General features: G+C 38.1%; 1 long non-coding RNA gene across 1 annotated transcript in view; it reads left to right on the top strand.

Annotated features, from left to right (window-relative positions):
* LOC139590662 (uncharacterized) overlaps positions 1–18176 on the top strand; it is a 54169-nt gene that overhangs the window by 20032 nt on the left and 15961 nt on the right. Inside the window, exon 2 of the long non-coding RNA XR_011679391.1 lies at positions 15205–15281. This is a non-coding gene — a long non-coding RNA (uncharacterized lncRNA). The remainder of the gene's footprint in view (positions 1–15204; positions 15282–18176) is intronic.

The following is an 18176-nucleotide window of genomic DNA, read 5'->3' as shown; positions in this document are numbered from 1 at the left end:
TATTTTCTATCATTCTAAAGACAAAAAAAAAAAAACCATTCCTTGTGACTTCTAATCTGAAGGGAAAATTAATACAGATTTCTGATTTTGGACTCTATATCTCTTTCTAGAAACTTCTCTGCTGAGATGCAGTCACCTGTCTTGATAGAGCTGTTTGGATACCTCCAGCCAAACTTCCCTTTTCTTGTCAAGAGGGCATCTCATTTTTGCCAAGGCTCTTTAATCACCCCAAGTGATTAACTTACCTCCAATCAAAGTTGACTAGAAGAGTATCAATTTTAAACACCTCTCCCCTCTGCAGTGAGAAATTAGAAGTGTTTCCATAATTACCTACTATGAGGGCCAAAACGTTGAAGTAGCATCAAAACCAGAGAAACTTACTAAAAATGCATCTAAGTTATTGTCTGTACTAAGGTTACATTGAGCAGACGTTGGAAATCTTCCAGTCTGAAGAGCTCAATACCAGAAGAAAATCCTGTGCAATCCTATTGTACTTTGAGTGTGTTCATGAAAAAGAAGATTTCAGAACTATGTTAGTTTAGATTTTTTGCTTTCCTCTGGGTCAGAAGAGTGTCCTATAGGTTACAGATTTTTGCTTTTCATGTACATAGGAATGTAAAATTATTTCATTTATTAATTTAGATTTATTATCAGTTACATGAACTACATGCAGATCTCAGGCACTCAAATATAATTTTAAATGTATCCAGTACGTCCCTCACTCACCTAGCTAAGGATGTTAACTGTATTCTGATTTTGTGTCCAAAATTGACAGCCATCAATATTCAAAAATCAAAAGTCAGCTCTCAAAATAATGTGAAACAAGTGTAGAAATCACAATATTTTTTAAAACCCATCTTAAATATTGGGTTTAAAGTAAAATCTATTGAACTTCTAAAGGTTCCTTTTTTACAAACTGTTCTTGACAAACAGAAGAGCTACAAATGCTCATATGGCTAAAAATAAAATAAAGAAGCGTTTTGGGGTTTTTTAGGGTTTTTGTGTTAATAACAACACCAAAGATGGTCTGATTCCTGATACAACCTGGAAAATTGACTACACTGCCTGTTTAGCTGTCCACAGTGAAAGGTTCTCAGCATTGACTTCTACACTGCATCAATATTTACTGCTCCTTAGAGCAGAGTGGCTCAGAATTGGTGACCAGTTATTTAATTATCAGCTGAGCTCAGTATTTTGGGTGGTTTAAGTACTGTGCTGTATCAGTTTTCTGGGCAGAGCGGGTTGAGGTGTGCTGAACACGCAGATTTGTCCCGGTGTCCTCAGCCCTGCTTTGGGGTTTGCTTGCTTTGAGATGACACACCTGGGCTCTTCCACTGGATTAGGGTGTGCTCACAGCTGGGCAGTGATTACCTCTCCTCTGAAAATGGCTTAAATCACTTAGTGATGGGGAGCTTTGCAGGGCCTCTAAAATATGCATTTACACAGCCATATTCATTTCTCGGTAGCCTGAAAAAGATTTTTCCAAAGTTAAACATAAACATTCAGCTTTCAGGTGGAACCCATGGGACATGCTCAGTTGCCTGGAAAATCACTTTAAAAATTAGCATGTCTGCTCTGTAATATATTATGTGTGGTTTCTTTCTTGCCTTAGAAGGAATAAAAGCATTGACTATAGGGCCCAGATTTTATTGTGCTTTACAAAATTGCTTTCCAAAAGGGCTGGACTGGTAAAAATATTGGTTTCACCTTTGCAACACCTCTTTTTCTCAAGAGAATTCTCCAAAAGTACCAGATTTTCCTGCTGAGTCAGCCCAAGTGCCTGTGTTAATGGCCTCCGGAGAGAAACACCTCAACACATCCACAAAATGAAGGCTCCAGCTGCAAAAGTCAGAATTTCCATATAAAATTTTCTTATATACTAACCAGTGTTCATGTCAGTTCCAGAGTCCCATGACAGTTCATGCCCTTATGTTTTATCTGTCACACTGTTGTTATAAACCAATGAGAAATAGCCAATGTCTTATACATTTTGGCTAAGGCAAAAACAATTAAATGTAAATATACTAAACCAAAATATACTGATAGTGTTTCAAAATTAAGAGGAAATGCCAGAAATTAATAGACCTGAACCTTCCCCTTTCCCAGATTAATATTAAGATCATGGACAAGTCAATGAAATGCTCTCTGATTGAGAAGAGGAGAAGAGGTTCCGTAAAAATATTAGAGCACGATAATTTTGAGATGATACAGAAATAATAGTGTTTATTACCAATATTATTTGCATACCTTACTGGCTTTAGGTTTAACTAAGCCTTCATGCACAATGCACTGAGAAATACATTGTCCTTCACTGACACAAACAGTTTGCAGTCTAGCCAGACTGGAAAGAGACAAAAAGCCTTATTCATCTTATGGCTATTATTCCACATAGAGTGAACTGAGAAAAGTCATGGAACGTTACCAGAACTGTGCAAAAGCTTTGTGGATTGAGCACCATCACATGAAGTCCCTGTTCAGTGTTTCAGCTTCTATTTTATTAAAACAAAACTTCCCCACAGTCTGGGTTCTTGGCCCTGCCCATTGTGCTGCCAGCACAAACCATTTCACTGGTAAGTGCCGTGGCTTCATCAAGTCCCTGGCTGCAGTGGCATTGGGGAGGATATCACATTTGCCATATGGACAAGGCCAGTCCCCTGCTGGACTGCCCAGAGGACTGTTCCTGGTCTCCATACCATCTCTGTGCTCCCCCATCCAACTCTCTTCCCTCAGGGACTCTACAGGAATCTGTGCTCTTCCTCCTGAAGGGATTAACCCCTTTCCTGACTGATCAGAGCTATTGGTCTGAAGTCCATGTGTCTTCATCCTACAACTAGTTACTGGAGCCCATTCACACAGGCCTAGAGGAAGGGCTGAGAAAGGGGTACACAGATATCTTTGGGCTGATCTGTACTTCACACAAAGCACTGTTGTGTTTGACATATGTCTTAGGTGTGTGTGGAGTTATATCAGTGGAAACCTATGGTTCATTGCTAATCTGCTTTGGTCCTGGAGGAGGGGAGGTGGAAACAGGAGGGGGGAAAAATACCCAGATGGGAAATGAACTTGTGCATCTCTCCTGGGAAAATGCATTTCAGTCATTCAAGCAACAGCCTAGCCTATGGAAAAAAAAAGATTGTTCTTTCCAGCTGTTATGGCAAAAGAAAAAATAAATTTAAAATGGAAAAGTGAATAAATTGAGCATATTTTTTATCATACTCTTTCTTACAAATTACTTAGAACATTCTTGTTTCTTATGAGGAATCATTTTTAGTATTAAAGTAGTCATACACTTTTCCAAAAAGTGCTTCCTGAAAAACCGAAACCGTTATTATCTTAAACTCCCACACAGTTTGTTTAAAAATATCTTTAAATACTATTAAAGAACAATCATTATGTAGGTTTATAAATTATGAGTAGGAAGCAGAAACCATCAATGAATCATATTATTTCTCCTGCTGTAACAACAACACCATCAACTACCACAATAACAAAAAAGTTTATGCTCACTGTATACCTGTTTTGCAGGCAGTTTCCTGCCTTGAAATCTGCATAATAGGTAAGCTGTGGTAAGTGTAATATGCTGTTTACTGCCAATCCACTGTGGACAGCCAGGCATGCTTGGTCTGGTGCATTGCTCCTCCTTTGGGTGCAGCTCCTTGCTGAAGCGTATGGCAGCCCTGAAACAGCAAATAAAGCTTCTACAGATTCTAGAATCTGCTTCTGAAAGATGCTGCCAGATATTCAGAGCTAGATATTCGAATTATTTTATTCTCATACAAGGTATTTTTTCTTTTGCTTAAAAGCAATGATTTTAGTTGTAGAAAATATTTTCAGTTGTATGCTGCTTTGCAGAGGGAAGTGACAATGGGACATTGGTGAGGGAAGAGAAAGATTGCAAGAGACATGAAAAAAACACCATGGAGATCAATATTTAATCTAGAATTATGGGTGTACAGTATGTACTGTGCATTTCTTAAATTTAACTTGGCTTTTACTATTACTCAGTAGGAGGGGAACAGATACTGAGAGCCCTGGATAGCAACCATAAGAAGCATGTTTAAATACACATATTTTCAGGAGATCTGTAAATACAAGAAGGAATGGATGTCATCTCTCCAATCCTTTTTCATGTTGGAAAATCTGAGAGCTTTACCTGGGAGAGTTAATTTCAGGTGAAAGAATTTGTAAAATAATTTCCCAAGTTTATGCTGCATAGTATTACAGCACATAAGAAAATATGTTTGTGTTACCCACTTCTTGAATAAAAAAACAATGTGCACATCACTTTTCCCAGAGGAAATACTGATGGCATACAGAGTTATAAATAAATACTAAGTCAGGAATCTGTGTGGGAAAGCCCCCATCCCTTTTCTGGTTTAATTCAGGAAGCATGCAGGTAGCACAGACTAATTCTGTTCAAATAGTGCTGGAAGAAATGATGGCAGCTTGTATTCATCATGATTTTAACAATGCTTTGAGTGTATGCATGTACATACATATGTAATGCCTCTCTTATATGGGCATTTATATGGCACTTCTAGGCTTTTCTGAAGGCCTTTGAAGTTAGCTGGCCAGAAAGGATTAGTCACCAAGGGAAGGAAAATTATTTTAAGAATTTAAAAATTATGTTATCAGGTATCATCTGCTTGCTAATGAAGCTTCAAAGTTATTTCCAGGGCAGAATTCTGCAGATTGCTCCAGAGAAAGAGTTCAACGGTCTATCTAAAAACCTCATTCCATCATTAATGAGTGCTTAACCCCAGAATATTTGAACTTGGACTACATGACCAGTAGTCAATTTTCACTAACAGTTTTTTTTTTTTTTTGATCCTGAAAATCTGTAGCCGTGTCATCAGCTCCTTCTTAATTATACCGTATTCTTTACATCTGTCCTGCTAAATAACTCTAATTGAAATAGCACCGGCGTGAATTTTCGTAATGTTCCCCCCAAGACATCCCGAAAGTGACTCACACGAGAAAACAGACTGAAGTCACAGCTGGAAGCACGTCAAGGATCATTTCCATTTTTACATGATTAATTTGAATTTAATATCTTAAATCAAAACCTGATTAATTTAAATAAAATTTTGATGGTGCCCTGCTTCTAATATACATTGCAGTAATTAGATTCAGCTTAATGTGATTTTTTTACATAATTAAAAAAAAGAGCAAGTCAAGTGTAACAATGCAGAGTTGGTACAAATCTGTCCATATATACACATATAATACACATGGGATTTTATTGAGATGTTGCTCAGGTACAGGAAAGATCACAGCTGGGTGGCTGTGCTATAGCTCAGCTTATGGCATATATAGGATATTCCCCTTTTATTTCACTGCAATATGAATGGATGTCCTTATAAAAAAAAAAGACAATAATACAGCTGAAATCACATAAAAAATGAGCAAAAATATTAGCAATGCAACATTCTGGGTCAACTTCTCAGCTCTATCTCTTCTCACATCCCAAACAACTGTGTTTGAATTGAAGAATCTGTGTATCCTCCAAGTGAACATCTGCAGTGGACTATTTACAACAGCCCATGGGCTTCAGTTTTTCATGAGTTTTGTAAACTTCTTTATAAAATAAATTGTTACTGCATTTTTATATGGGTTCCCCTTGCCTGTTTCTGCTTTTGCACAATGGTCCTGTGCACTATGAAAGCCGCAGAGGTAGCAAACAGCAGTTTTTTTGTATTAGGAACAGATGAAGCTCACCTGCACCTCACAGCTGACCCTGAGGCTGGTTATGATCAATGCCTGTGGCTGAAAATGTCCAGTGCTTAGAAAGCAAAGCTTTGTAAGGTGCACTTCGGGTAGCATTCACAGCAATATTTTAGATGTTTCCAGAATCTTTGTAGGAGAGGAAACTATTACCATAATCTGAACAATGGATTCACCTGCAGGTGTAGATGGAGCTTCAGTGAAGTCATACAACAAAATTATTCAGGCAAAAATCATGGGGAATCTACAGATGTAGTAGAAATTTGAAGTTTCTGAATTTTTCTGAATGTTTATGTAAAATTTAATTTTGTTTAAGGAAAAAATATCCAATTCATTACAATTCAAATTTGAATCTCTGCAGTAGGAAAAAAAAAGTAATGCAAAAAAACCCAAACGCTGCTTCCCTGTTTCCCTGTCTTAAGTGACCAATTTGCTGATCAAATTATTCTTCAATAATTAGATCTTTCTTCAACAAGGTAGTGAAACATCAGCCTGACTCTTCAGCAAGGAGTAATTCCAGTATATATCAAACCTCTCGACTTCAATGGGACACTCCACCAGCTTTAAAATGCTGGGCATGTGCTTAGCTAGTAGTAAATCACTATTAAAGAGAAGACAATGATGGAGAGTGAAAAACTCCTTTCCTGCCTGGGGCTAACAGCTTCATCCTTTTATGAAGGCAAGTAAAGTCATTCAGGTGTATTTGATAGCACCCAGCTTTCCAAAGGCCTTTTTATACAATATGTTATAGGTATTGTGTAATGACACGCAGGTAATTTTCAATTTTAATATTTCTTTGAATAAAAAAATTCTTCCTTGTTGGTGAAACTGGTGGAGCTTTGCTGATAATTCAGACAATTCAGATGATCTGGACATTCTCCCTGTCTTAAAACTCTTCCCAGAACCAACGAAGAAAAAAAACCACAAAAACACAACAGATGAAAGGTTCAAGTCAGTTTTCAGCCAGTAAGGCCAGGTTAAATGCTTTTCAGTAGAAATGGGAAAAAGCCTACAGTAGAAATTGAAGAACTGGGCAAAAACAAAGACAACTTTAGTTATAAAACAGTCAGAGAGAAGGAAGGGAAACTAATTTACAGACAAATTCATGAACCAGATTTAGCTGCTGCAAAAATGCTATGTAGAGTGATTTACAACTCTGTCTTTTCTTCAGGCTCTTAACTATCTCTTCACTTTATTGAAATTGTCAAAATTCTCATTTTCATGCAGCATCGGACCCTCACAAAGTCGTTGTCACAGCAGGGGCTCTTATGCTATCCTGCCTGGCTCCTCAAATTTACAAACATACTGCCAGTGGATCACTGAAAATGTGTGGATACAAATTAAACTTGTTGAGTTTGACCAATCAACCCTTCCAGACTTTTACTTCTGTGGATTTTGTAGACAGAAGCCAGTGAAGTTGAACACTGATTCCAAAGAACTCACTTATTCATTATTCATTGCAGATAACTAATAATAAAAAAAATGCTACCTTTTATCTTACAGCTAAAACTCTTGATGACAATCAAAAATTTTTTTTTAATTCTAAATTTAGGCTTCTCTAAATGTCTACTACAATATGATCCAAAAATAACAGCATAGTTACTATCTGGGGAGAAACTACTTTGGAGCTTATATTCTTATTCAGAAGTTAAAGTCAAAACAAAATTAATCATGAAGGTTTATCTATAATGTATCACCATTCATTTCAGAAAAAAAATATCTTTGCCAGCAGCAGAAGGGAAGTACTTTCAAGCAGTTACATTAAACTATAGACTCCAAGGGGAAGATTACAGATCTTCCATATTCAGCAACATGAATCAAAACTCTTAGGAACTAGTCTAACTTTCTTTTCTTTTCTTTTCTTTTTTTTTTTTTTTTTCTTTTTTATTACTGCAAGGCAGCAGGGATTGCTTTTTGTATAGGCTATGATTTAGATGGCTAATTGAAAGTAAGCAGTGGTGAGCTGCTTCCTTGGTAAAATATTACCAAGACAATCTTATCTGAGTTTACAGAGTTATTTTCAATTTGTAAATGTTGTATTCATTTCTATTAGATAAAGCACCTCTAAAAATCCTAGACCCAGGCATGACTAGATTTCTGTTGCAACTGCTCTGTACTTTTCACCCCACACAAATGCCATCCAACCCACAGATATATCTAAACTTCCTCTCCTTATGAATAGTTTTACTATTAAAAATAAGCTCAATCCATTTTATGGTAAATAAATTTAATGATATACCGAATCCTCATAACTTTGAGTTGATGTCATCCTGCCAGATACCTGTTCTGCAAGAGAATCTCCCTCATTAGAGCCTACACCTCTTAGAATCTCACCTTTGCAGATTTATCTCTTGCCTATAACACAAAGAAAATCCTGGGCTTTGTTTCACCGTTATAATAGATGTAAATTAGTGTTTTGTCATTGTTTGTTGCTGTAATCATAGAGGCAAGTATATATTTCTAACAGCTATCTTATTTTCAATTTGCAAAGCATACTGTGCTTAATCCCATGAGGCAGCCTGTGGCTCTAGATATGAATTTAAAAAGGTAATTAGACCTGGGGGGGATGGCAGGGAGATTGTCCCTGAGATAGAAAAAGCAGATTCCTGCCAGGTCCAGAGGGGTCTTTGATAGGTCCCAGGCTGGTCACAGTTCTTGTCCTAGTTGATTACTTGTTTCCATTGTGTGAAACAGCTTATTTCTTCATGTAAATGTAAATCATGTTGATACTAGTAGAAGTATTTTGTTGTTACGTTTTTATTTTAATCCAGAAGGGTCACAGAGTTTGGTTTTAGGGACTGGCAACAAGCTATGTTTTTCCCAATCATCTCTGCATTTTTTACAATCAAATAGATAGTAAAAGTGACATATTGATAAAAGTTTCAAGGCATCTCTGGTGGGTGGCAGTAATTTTAAATATCATACAATCATCATTAAGTCATTTATGTAAATGAAAAGTACTTGGCAACTCTGTATGGCAAGAAATAGCACCACTTTCTCTGCATCTCTGCTTCCTTTCTCTCTTCTTTTCCCCCTTTGCTCGTTGTAGCATAGTGCACAATGTGGAGGTGAACTCTCCTTTAGGGCTGTGTGAAGAATTTCTGTACAAAATATCGGACACCTATGTGAGTCAGCATGTGAGGAGTAACTAATGATGAGACTAAGCCAAATTAATCTATCATGAAAAATGTCTAAAGGAATTTCTATAAGCTGAAATCAATGTGGTGTATTGATAAGTTAAAAAAACAAACAAAAAAATGGAGATATATAGATTTATATAGGTTTGGATTAGGTGGCTTCTTACCCCATTCTCAGTCTCACCATTTGAAACCTAGATCCAGATCTGAGTTTTGGGGCACTAGCACAAGTCTGGTTTGTATCCTGCAAATCTCAGTTTGAGCTGCTGACTGGTTTCAAGGGAGACTACAAATCTCCTTTCAGAGGAAATGAAGGGTAAGAATCTGATCACTCACCCAGGCTTTACTTTCAAAAATTGACATTGTCAACTGAAGTCTTTCTGAGCAGGAGAAATGGAGGCAGTTTGAGCTAAACTGTTTTTGTTTGCCCAGATGTCTGATAATATTTAAGGGCCAGATTCTGCCCTCAAGCTGCTTTGGTAGGCAGTGTGAGCACTCACTCTTGGGAAGATTCTGTGCCTAAATGTTCTCACTTTTCAACACATTGTTACCCTCCCACATATCTATTCAGGCAGAAAAACAAAATGGTGAACCTCCCTCAGGGGTTTTAATGCAAGTCTGTTGAGTCACCCTGTATTTTGGATTGAGTTAGGGGTGTAGTATTAGGTTGGAAGGCGATAAAGATGCCAGGGATGTATGAGGAAAATTCTGTTCTCAGGCCAGTAGATAGAGCATAAACTCTATCCCCATATCTGTGCACAGAGGCTGTAGCTAAACCTCCAGAGGCAACTAGCCAGTAGGAAATATGAGGCTCAGGGACCCAAACAGACCATTGCACAGCCAGTTGGCTCAGTGTCGTGTCTGCTGGGCTGTGGCTGTGGCTTCCCTGGTGGGAGTCTGGGAGTGTGCAGAGCTAGCCAAGCTGCTACAAACAACTTTAGTGCATCATCAGTGTCCTTGCACTCCACTGAAGCCATCAGTAGACACAGTAGCACAAGATTTACATATTTCCCTAGCTCCTTATCTTGTTCTTTGCCCACTGTGTCTCTCTGAGCAAAGCATTTCCAGGAAAGAGGGACCTGTGCAGTCCAAGCTCAAATTTCCATACATAACATCAACTCTGCAAGCTTATTCTGAGCTGGAATTGTCTTGGAGCTTTACACCACTCACCCTGGCAGAAAAGTGACATCACAACTTCTGCTTTCTGACAGAACCTTCCTTTAAGATTTCATTGAGGATCGCTTATGATAAACACCTCCCAAGAACGCTTATTAAAGAAATTAGAAACTATGGTACATCAGGAAAGACACTTGTTTTAATTGAATGGAATTATTTATTTATTGAAAGCCTATATTGTTCATAATGCCTAGGGCACCAGTCTCCTTTTGCTAGATTTTTATCAACGAATGCAACATTCATTTTAAGGGAGATATTTCTTACATTTTCCCAGTAATCAAGAATAGACTAGAGTGCTTCATAGCTAATAATACCAGTGAGAAGAAACCTGGATGAAACTACAGTACAACTTGAGTAGATTCAAGTTCTCATTTAGTTGAAATCCAGGTTGGTGGCTTTGTGAGGGCTATACCTAGTCCTACTAAAATTAAAAGAAATTTAGATCAGGATAAAAATTTGAGGTTTTATATTTGTCCCTAGAGATAAAGTAAAAAAATTATAAAGAAAAGCAAATTTCCCAGCTGAATATGTGACATGAGAACTGGTAAAACTGAATTCTAGTAACCCTGAGGTCTGAAAATGCAAAAATGAATGGGTGAAACATGATTAGTTCATTAAGTCACAACTGGAGAGAGGTGATATCTCTAGTAACTGATTCAGAAACCCTAAGGTATTTTACAAATTCACTAACAGTTAACTGTTAGGACTCAGTGGAGTTGCCACATGAGTATATTAAGCTGTTTTCCTCAAAAAAGTTATCAGCTGTCCTTGATTTCCCTACATGAAAGAGATTTCAGCATAGACTCACCAAAATTGTCTTGTATGCTTGAGACACCACCAGCACCCCAATCCCACAATCAATCTTCTGCTTCCTTTTCCTTTGACCAAAGTATAAGCATTAAAATTAATCAACCCCTAAATCCTGTCTCTTATTGCCTATATCTGCAGAACATCTTAATATTCATCACTAGCAATCCAGCTGCATTCAGGCATTAGAGATGATCAGAAGTCATGTGGATGAGGCTGGGTGTTGCCTACCCCACTCCAAACCAGAAGGCCTGATCCTAAAAATGCAAAGGTAGAAAGCAGGCTACTGAGTAGCACTGCAGCATTTTTTTCCCTCCTTACACTGTATTAAGGCTGGCTAAAGAGGCAGCCTCAGAAGTTAGGAAATCCCCAAACAATGTAATCAATCCTTCCATGCCTGTGGTGAGCAATAAAAGTTTATATGAAACCTACAGCACTTCACACTGAATGGCTGAAAAATAGCACACATTTATCAGAATGCCTGAAAACACACCCCATTCTGGTGGAGCAAAGCAATCAGTGAAGCCATTCTTCACCTGAAAGATTTCCATTCTGTTTTGCTAACACGCTATATTCAGTATTGATGTGTCTCAGTGCGCAGAGCGGCGCAGCCGCCGCGGTGCTGGCGCAGCTCATTCACACGGCAGCGACGTTGCCACCGCTCCAGCTGCACCGTGGGGCTGCAGCTCCTGCATTAAAGCTGCACCCAGCAGTGCTGACAGACTAAAGGAGCTTGCCAGGGTTTACCCCAGAGGATTTCATTTTTTTTAAGGGGCTTTAAATCTGGCTGGTTTATCACAGACCACAGGTCCATAAAGGGATGCTAAGTGGATTAGGTGAAGGTGTACCCTCTAATAGCCCTAATCTAATCATTGTGGATGGGACTGGATGGCAAGGTGCTGCTACATATTTTGGGATTTCCCTAAACAGCAGTAACAGATTGTGGTGCCTAGGGACAGAGCACTGGGATGGCCCAGCTGTTGGTTTGTCCAGATATGCTTCCTTACATTCTTCCATAAGGAGTTAAAAATCATTAGAATCAGATCCATGCCCATATCAACATTCCAAATGGCTTTAAATCTCTAAAACTCTCCATTGGAAACATAAAATTCAACTAGGACTTTCAGATCCTTTCTATGAACTTCTTTAGGATATATCCTTGTTTACCAACTCAGTGATAGTCAACCTGCAAAAAGGTAGCATCTGAGTTTGGGATGCTGGCATATAAATCTCATACTGTTAGTCTTTCTTAACAGATGTTTTCCACTTCTAGTCAGAAAGTGTCATTAAAAAAAAAAAGCCACATTACATGGTATATTTGCTCTTTGGATTCTTTTTAGCTCTAAAAGTATAAAAAAAAAAGAAGTAAAACAATTTTTCAGATAGTTAACTGAGCACATCAAAAACTTTGAAAGCTTCATTCAAGATAAGCTTAAAAAAAAACAAAACAACCAAACAAACCACCACCAAACAGCTCGAGAATTCTCTTTATAATAAATCCATGGCCACTTTCGAACTTCACAGTTCTCACTGTCCTGTACACAACTCCCACTCAGTACATCACAGCAACAGTACAGATGGAGTTGTGATCTTCTTTACTCCAAAAGCACAGTCTTGTAGCTAAAGAAGGATATCTGTTAGCAGCTCAGGGTCTATATCATAGAGCTGAGCAATTCTCAGTACAGTGGTACATCCCAATTCAACAGGCAATCCAATTCTCTGCTTCCTCTGCTGCACAGTTTCTCCATCAAAAAGGTTCTCGACATGCAAAACACTCAGCCTTCACTGTTGTTTTTACATAAAATTGATTTAAGTGAGCAGAGTTGTTTATCATTGAGCTAAAGATCAGCATAGAACCAGATAGCTTTGCAAGCTTTTTGCTTTGCACTCTTCCAATTAAAAATAAAAATGTTAAAATTTCCAAAAGGGCATTTTAAAGCCTACTAATTGATAATGCAGAGAGTTGAGACTTTCTACAGTGATGGGAAAGAGAGGAGGGGGGAAGTCACCAAATTATAAAACACAGCTTTTATATCTTCTGTAGCTGTGTTCTACTTGTGGTTTTGGCACTGGCCAGAGCAGCAGTAAAAGCTGGAAGTTGCTGATCACTAAAAAGCATGGCCATGCTATCTCCAAGGAATGGCAAAGCAAAGTAAGGTTATGTTGTTGATCTATATATCTCCTAGGTAACCACCATCTTGAAGATCATGAAACTCCTCTATTTATAGTAGCTGAGCACCTCACAATTTTAATGTGATTAATGAATATCCTCAGGCCATCTGGGTAAGGAAGAGCATCTATTATCTGTATTTTAGACATGGGGAATGAAGGTCTAGGAACCTACATCTCAAAAGTACTGAGATGACTAATTTATTTCAAATACTTTTTTGTAGGATTTAGGATTCAAAATACATTTTAGGATATATACCCAAGCCTCAGAGAAACAGAGACTTGGGTATATATCTGGCATGGGTACTCCAAGCAGTAAGTTTGTGATGTATGGTTTCACATCTGCACTAATATATCTTGTTTTTTGCGTGTTAAAGTTTTTCTTTGGGACCTGTGTTGAACCATTTGGGCAAAAAAAAAAAAAAAACAAAAAAAACAAACCCCTCCAAGAAATATCTGAGGTCACACAGGGCAGCTGGGACAAAGCAGGCACTGAAAACAAATGGATCATTATCATATTCTCAAAACTGTCCTCTTTTTCTGATACCAGAATAAATTTTTGGATTTTGTGGAAATCCTTTTGGGATTGCAATTAGAATTCTCACAAAACACCAAAATTAATAGTAGGTAATTTTCAGTATTGCAACCAATCCCTGAGCACACTGTGAAGGGTAACTTGGGCTGTAATTGTACATCACAAGTTAGTATTTCTGCCAAGGAGAAAGCAGACAGTCCAGAAGGGCAAGGGGAAGGAGCAGTCCATGGATTCACAGCTGCCCTTCATTCAGTGCAGCCCTGTGTTCGTGTTTGCAGCCATCTCTGGCCTCCCATGCCACAACCACTAGGAGGTGTGCTTAATGCATAGGCACACAGAGGGGGAAACAGGTGAAGACAAAGCATGACACTGGTGAATCACTGGAGCAGCTCATAGTAAGCTGCTGTAGTTATTTTGTAGATTTGAGCTGATCTGTGGCTATCCTCGTGTAAACTGGTTGTCAAAAATTGTCTCTTTCTACCTCAGAGTGGAGAGGAGGGTTGAGACAATTCATCATCCTCCCTCCTTACTTCATAGATGCTCACAGATGATCAGACAAACATGGGGATTAAACTGCATGTACACAGATACTTTCTGTAAGAGGAATATGGGAAGAGCAGCGTTCCCTGGAGAATATGATTGCAGCCTGACTATTTATGCCTGATAGGCATGTTGCTCCTTAATTTTAACTACATAAGTAATAACAACATTGAAAAAAAAAATAGGACAGGCAGATGTTGAAGAATTTTTTGAGAACTGCTGTAAAAATTCCAGCTACCACAACATCTCAGTCTATGTAGCCATACTGCCATACCTATACATCAATATATAACTGGAAGCCTTTCTTCTTCACCTTTTTAACATATACACTTAAATACATAAGCACAAACACATAACCCTGCTTATCTGGGGAATGGGAGGAGAGATGGAGCTTTCTGTTACCCCTAACATTTCAGAAATCTTAAAGGTAGAGCATGTATCTTATTCTAAGGAGTGATGACTCCTTGATTAATTAACTATTCTTGTGTGCTGTTGTTTTCTTTCTATCTGCTTGACTAATACACCCTATAAGAAAAAACAGCTGCCAAGGAACACAGGCAATGAATGTCCCCATCTTCTAATTGTGATAATTGTGCAAGGAAATCTACTTCAGGTTGGATTTTTTTGATGTTTCTATGCCTGCCTTTTTTTTTAATTTTCCTTCTCCCTTTGCTGTGTGCACTGGGAAAGAGTGTCTAAGGAATATGTTGGTTTGTATTTCTTTTTCAGTGTATGCTGACTGTACAAAGAGTTAAACATGAAATAAAGAATGAAAATAAGCACGAAAGACAACATCCGTTCTCATTTCAATTTCCTGGAAGGAAAGTGTGGTTGGGCAGATGGTGCTTTTTTGTTTTACTAACTAAAAGATCAGATGTAAATAATATACACAATATAGTCTATAAAGATCATTGAAGGTGAGGTTTCTGTGCACAGAGAATTGCTATACTGTGGAGAGTTTCTCACCCTTTAGTGATATGTCAAGGATTTTTTTGGTTTTAGCTTCTTAATTTTCTTTTGATATTTCAGTTTGCTTACTGCACCCTCTATCTGCCGAGTCATATTTGTTTCAAGCACTATATTCCAGAAGGTTGAATTGTATATATCTTAATTCAGGTCCCCTCCACGAAGAGCCACAATATTTGGTCTGCAGTTGAACGGACAGAGGAGAGTGGCTGATAATTTGGCATCACGTGAGTCTCAATGTTTCTGTGTTGCTGTCTTTCTCCAAGCCCTGGCTATATTGTGTGCTATAAGAATTTGTTTTCTTTGTTGTTATCCAGTAGGATTTTTACACCTTTGGAGATCTTTAATTTGCTTTCCAACATGAAACATTAAATATTCTTAAAGCAGAGCAGAGTTTGTGTTCTCTCATAAACAGAAAAAACATTTATCAAAGGAAAAAACCTCAACCTTTTCTAAAATGTGTATGACTAAACGTGGCTCAACAAAGTCATAATGCTGTCTTCCTGACTGAAAGAGCAGAAAAATATACTGTGCTATCACTGGAAAGAATACTGTGGTTTCATTCTCAGCCAGACCAAAATGAGTGCTCTTCATTACCCCTCATGTCCTTTATTAAATTGGTGGGACTCAGACAAAACATATTTTCATGTTTACACTGCAAGAATGCCTCTAATCAGTGCTGACAACCTAAAAACACTTCTGTGAACATCTTGGTAGGTTATTACCTCTCTCAACCTCCCTGGTTGAGGGTAACCAGCGTGGATGAACAGAGAGCTTTGGCTGGAGCTCAGGAAAACAGGAGATTTTATGACCTTTGGAAGAAGGAGCAGGCCACTCAGAAGGACTAAAGGGATGTCATGAGGTTGTGTAAGGGGAAAATTAGAAGAGCCAAAGACCAACTAGAATTTAATTTGGCTACTGCCATACAAGACAATAAAAAAAAATATTTTTATAAATGCACCAGTACCAAAAGGAGGGATAAGGAAAATCTCCATCCTTTATTGGATGCAGGGGGAAGTATAGTGACAAAGGATAAGGAAAAGGCTCAGGTAATTCTTGCCTTCTTTCCCTCAAACTTTAAGACAAGTTATCCACAGGCACTCAGCTCCTTAAGATTGAAAGTCAAGGATGGAGAGAAGAATGGAGCTCCCATAATCCAAGGAGAACAGGTCAGCAACCTGCTACACCACCTTGACATACACAAGTCAATGGAACTGGATGGGGTCCACGCAAGGGTACTGAGGGAGCTGGCAGAAGTGTTCACAGAGCCATTTTCCTTCATTTATCATCAGTCCTGGCTTACCAGGAAGGTCCCAGTTGGCTGCAAGCTAGCAAATATAACACCCATCTGCAAAAATCAGAAATAAGATCTGGTGAACTACAGGCCTGTCAACCTGACCTTGGTGCCAGGGGAGGTGATGGAGCAGATCATCTTCAGTGTCATCACACAGCCCATACAGGACAAACAGGTGATCAGGCCCAGCATGGGTTTGGGAAAGACAGCTCCTCTTTTTCTATGACAAGGTGAGCTGCTTAGTGGATGAAGGAAAGGCTGTGGATGTTTTCTACCTGGACAGTGTGTCCAGGTGGCCAATAAGGTCAATGGCACCTTGTCTTGTCTCAGAAATAGTCTGTCCAGCACAGCCAGGACAGAGATCATACTCAGCAATGGTGGGGTTCCACCTCGAATCCGGTGTTCAGTTTTGGTCCCCTCACTACAAGAAAACATTAAGGTGCTGAAACACCAGATTTAGATTCAGGTTCAATAAGGTTCAGGGGGGACCTTATTGCTCTATACAGCAGCTTGAAAGGAAGTTGTAGCCAGGTGAGTGTCAATCTCCTCTTCCAGGTAATGAGTTATAGGACAAGATGAAATTACCTCAAATTGTGCCAGGGGAGTTTTGGATTGAACATTAGGAAAATTTTATTTGCTGCAAGGGTGGTCTAGCCTTGGAACTGGCTGCCCAGGAAAGTGGTGGAGGCACCAACCCTGAAGATATTTAAAAGATATGTAGTTGTAGTGCTTAGAGAACATGGGTTAGTGGTGGACTTGGCAGTGATATGTTAATGGTTGTATTTGGTGTTCCTAAAGGTCTTTTCTAACCTTAATGATTCTATGACACTGCAAAGATAACTGCTGTGAGTTTTTTTATTTAACATTAATTTTTCTTACTAATCTTAAAATGGCTACAGTAGAAGGAGGCAAAAAGATGTTTTCTCAATGAAGGAGTATTACTGTAATCCTCAGGAGAAATGACTCATATAAAATTATAGAACTTGCATATCAAATCAGAACGACCAGATCTGGGGAAATCAGAAGACATAGCCACTGCTAAGACTTCTGTATAAACCAAGAGACTGAGGTAAACCAGAGAATTGGATTAAACTAAAACCTATTTTTTAACGTTAATTAAAAATTAAATGTACCCTAGTTATCTTTTTGTAAAACTGGTAAGGCTGAGTATAGACTATAAAACTGCTTGTCCTTTTGGTTTGGTTTTTTTTTTTTTTAATTTGTCTTGATGAAAAATTTCTGCTTGTTAACCTGAGAAACCTACTGATAGTTGTGAGAATTTAATTGTGAGTTTTTTAATTGTTTTACATTTGTAACTACTGGCCTCAAGTGCTTTCAGAAGCATTTTAGATCTCAGTATAGAAAAAAATGGTTTTAGCGTGAATTGAACAAATAGAGCTTCAAATTCTGATGAATAGAAACTCTAAAATCACTGTAAACAAAGAAAACTATCTTCCTTTTTAAGCCACTCCTACATTTCAGAGGCTTTAAACATTTTTAGAGTGCTTTATTTCATCAGTGCAAAGAGTATGAAAAGAAGAACAAAAGTATGTCTGTGATGTTACTTCTGTAATATCAAGAAAGTGAAAGAAATAAAAAAGAAAACTAAAAATACTTCACTTAGTCTTCAGCTATACTGAAAACAAATGAATTAGTGTTTGGAGAAAATATGCCACTGGAACTAAGATTTTATAGGTAAGAATTTTTAACATTAAGTTGTAAGTGAGTAATAAAATCGAACAAAAATAAAAAGGAAAGACTTCAGCTTGCAGAACCTCCTGCCTTATAGCTTTCCTGAAGTTTGAAAATCCCAGAGTGAGTCTTGTCT

Source organism: Agelaius tricolor, unplaced genomic scaffold (genome assembly GCF_023055355.1).
Source record: "Agelaius tricolor isolate 1412-34295 unplaced genomic scaffold, bAgeTri1.0.p SCAF_5, whole genome shotgun sequence".
Taxonomy (NCBI): Eukaryota; Metazoa; Chordata; class Aves; order Passeriformes; family Icteridae; genus Agelaius; species Agelaius tricolor.
The sequence above is the reverse complement of the archived record's forward strand: the minus strand, read 5'-3'. Positions and strand labels throughout refer to the sequence as shown.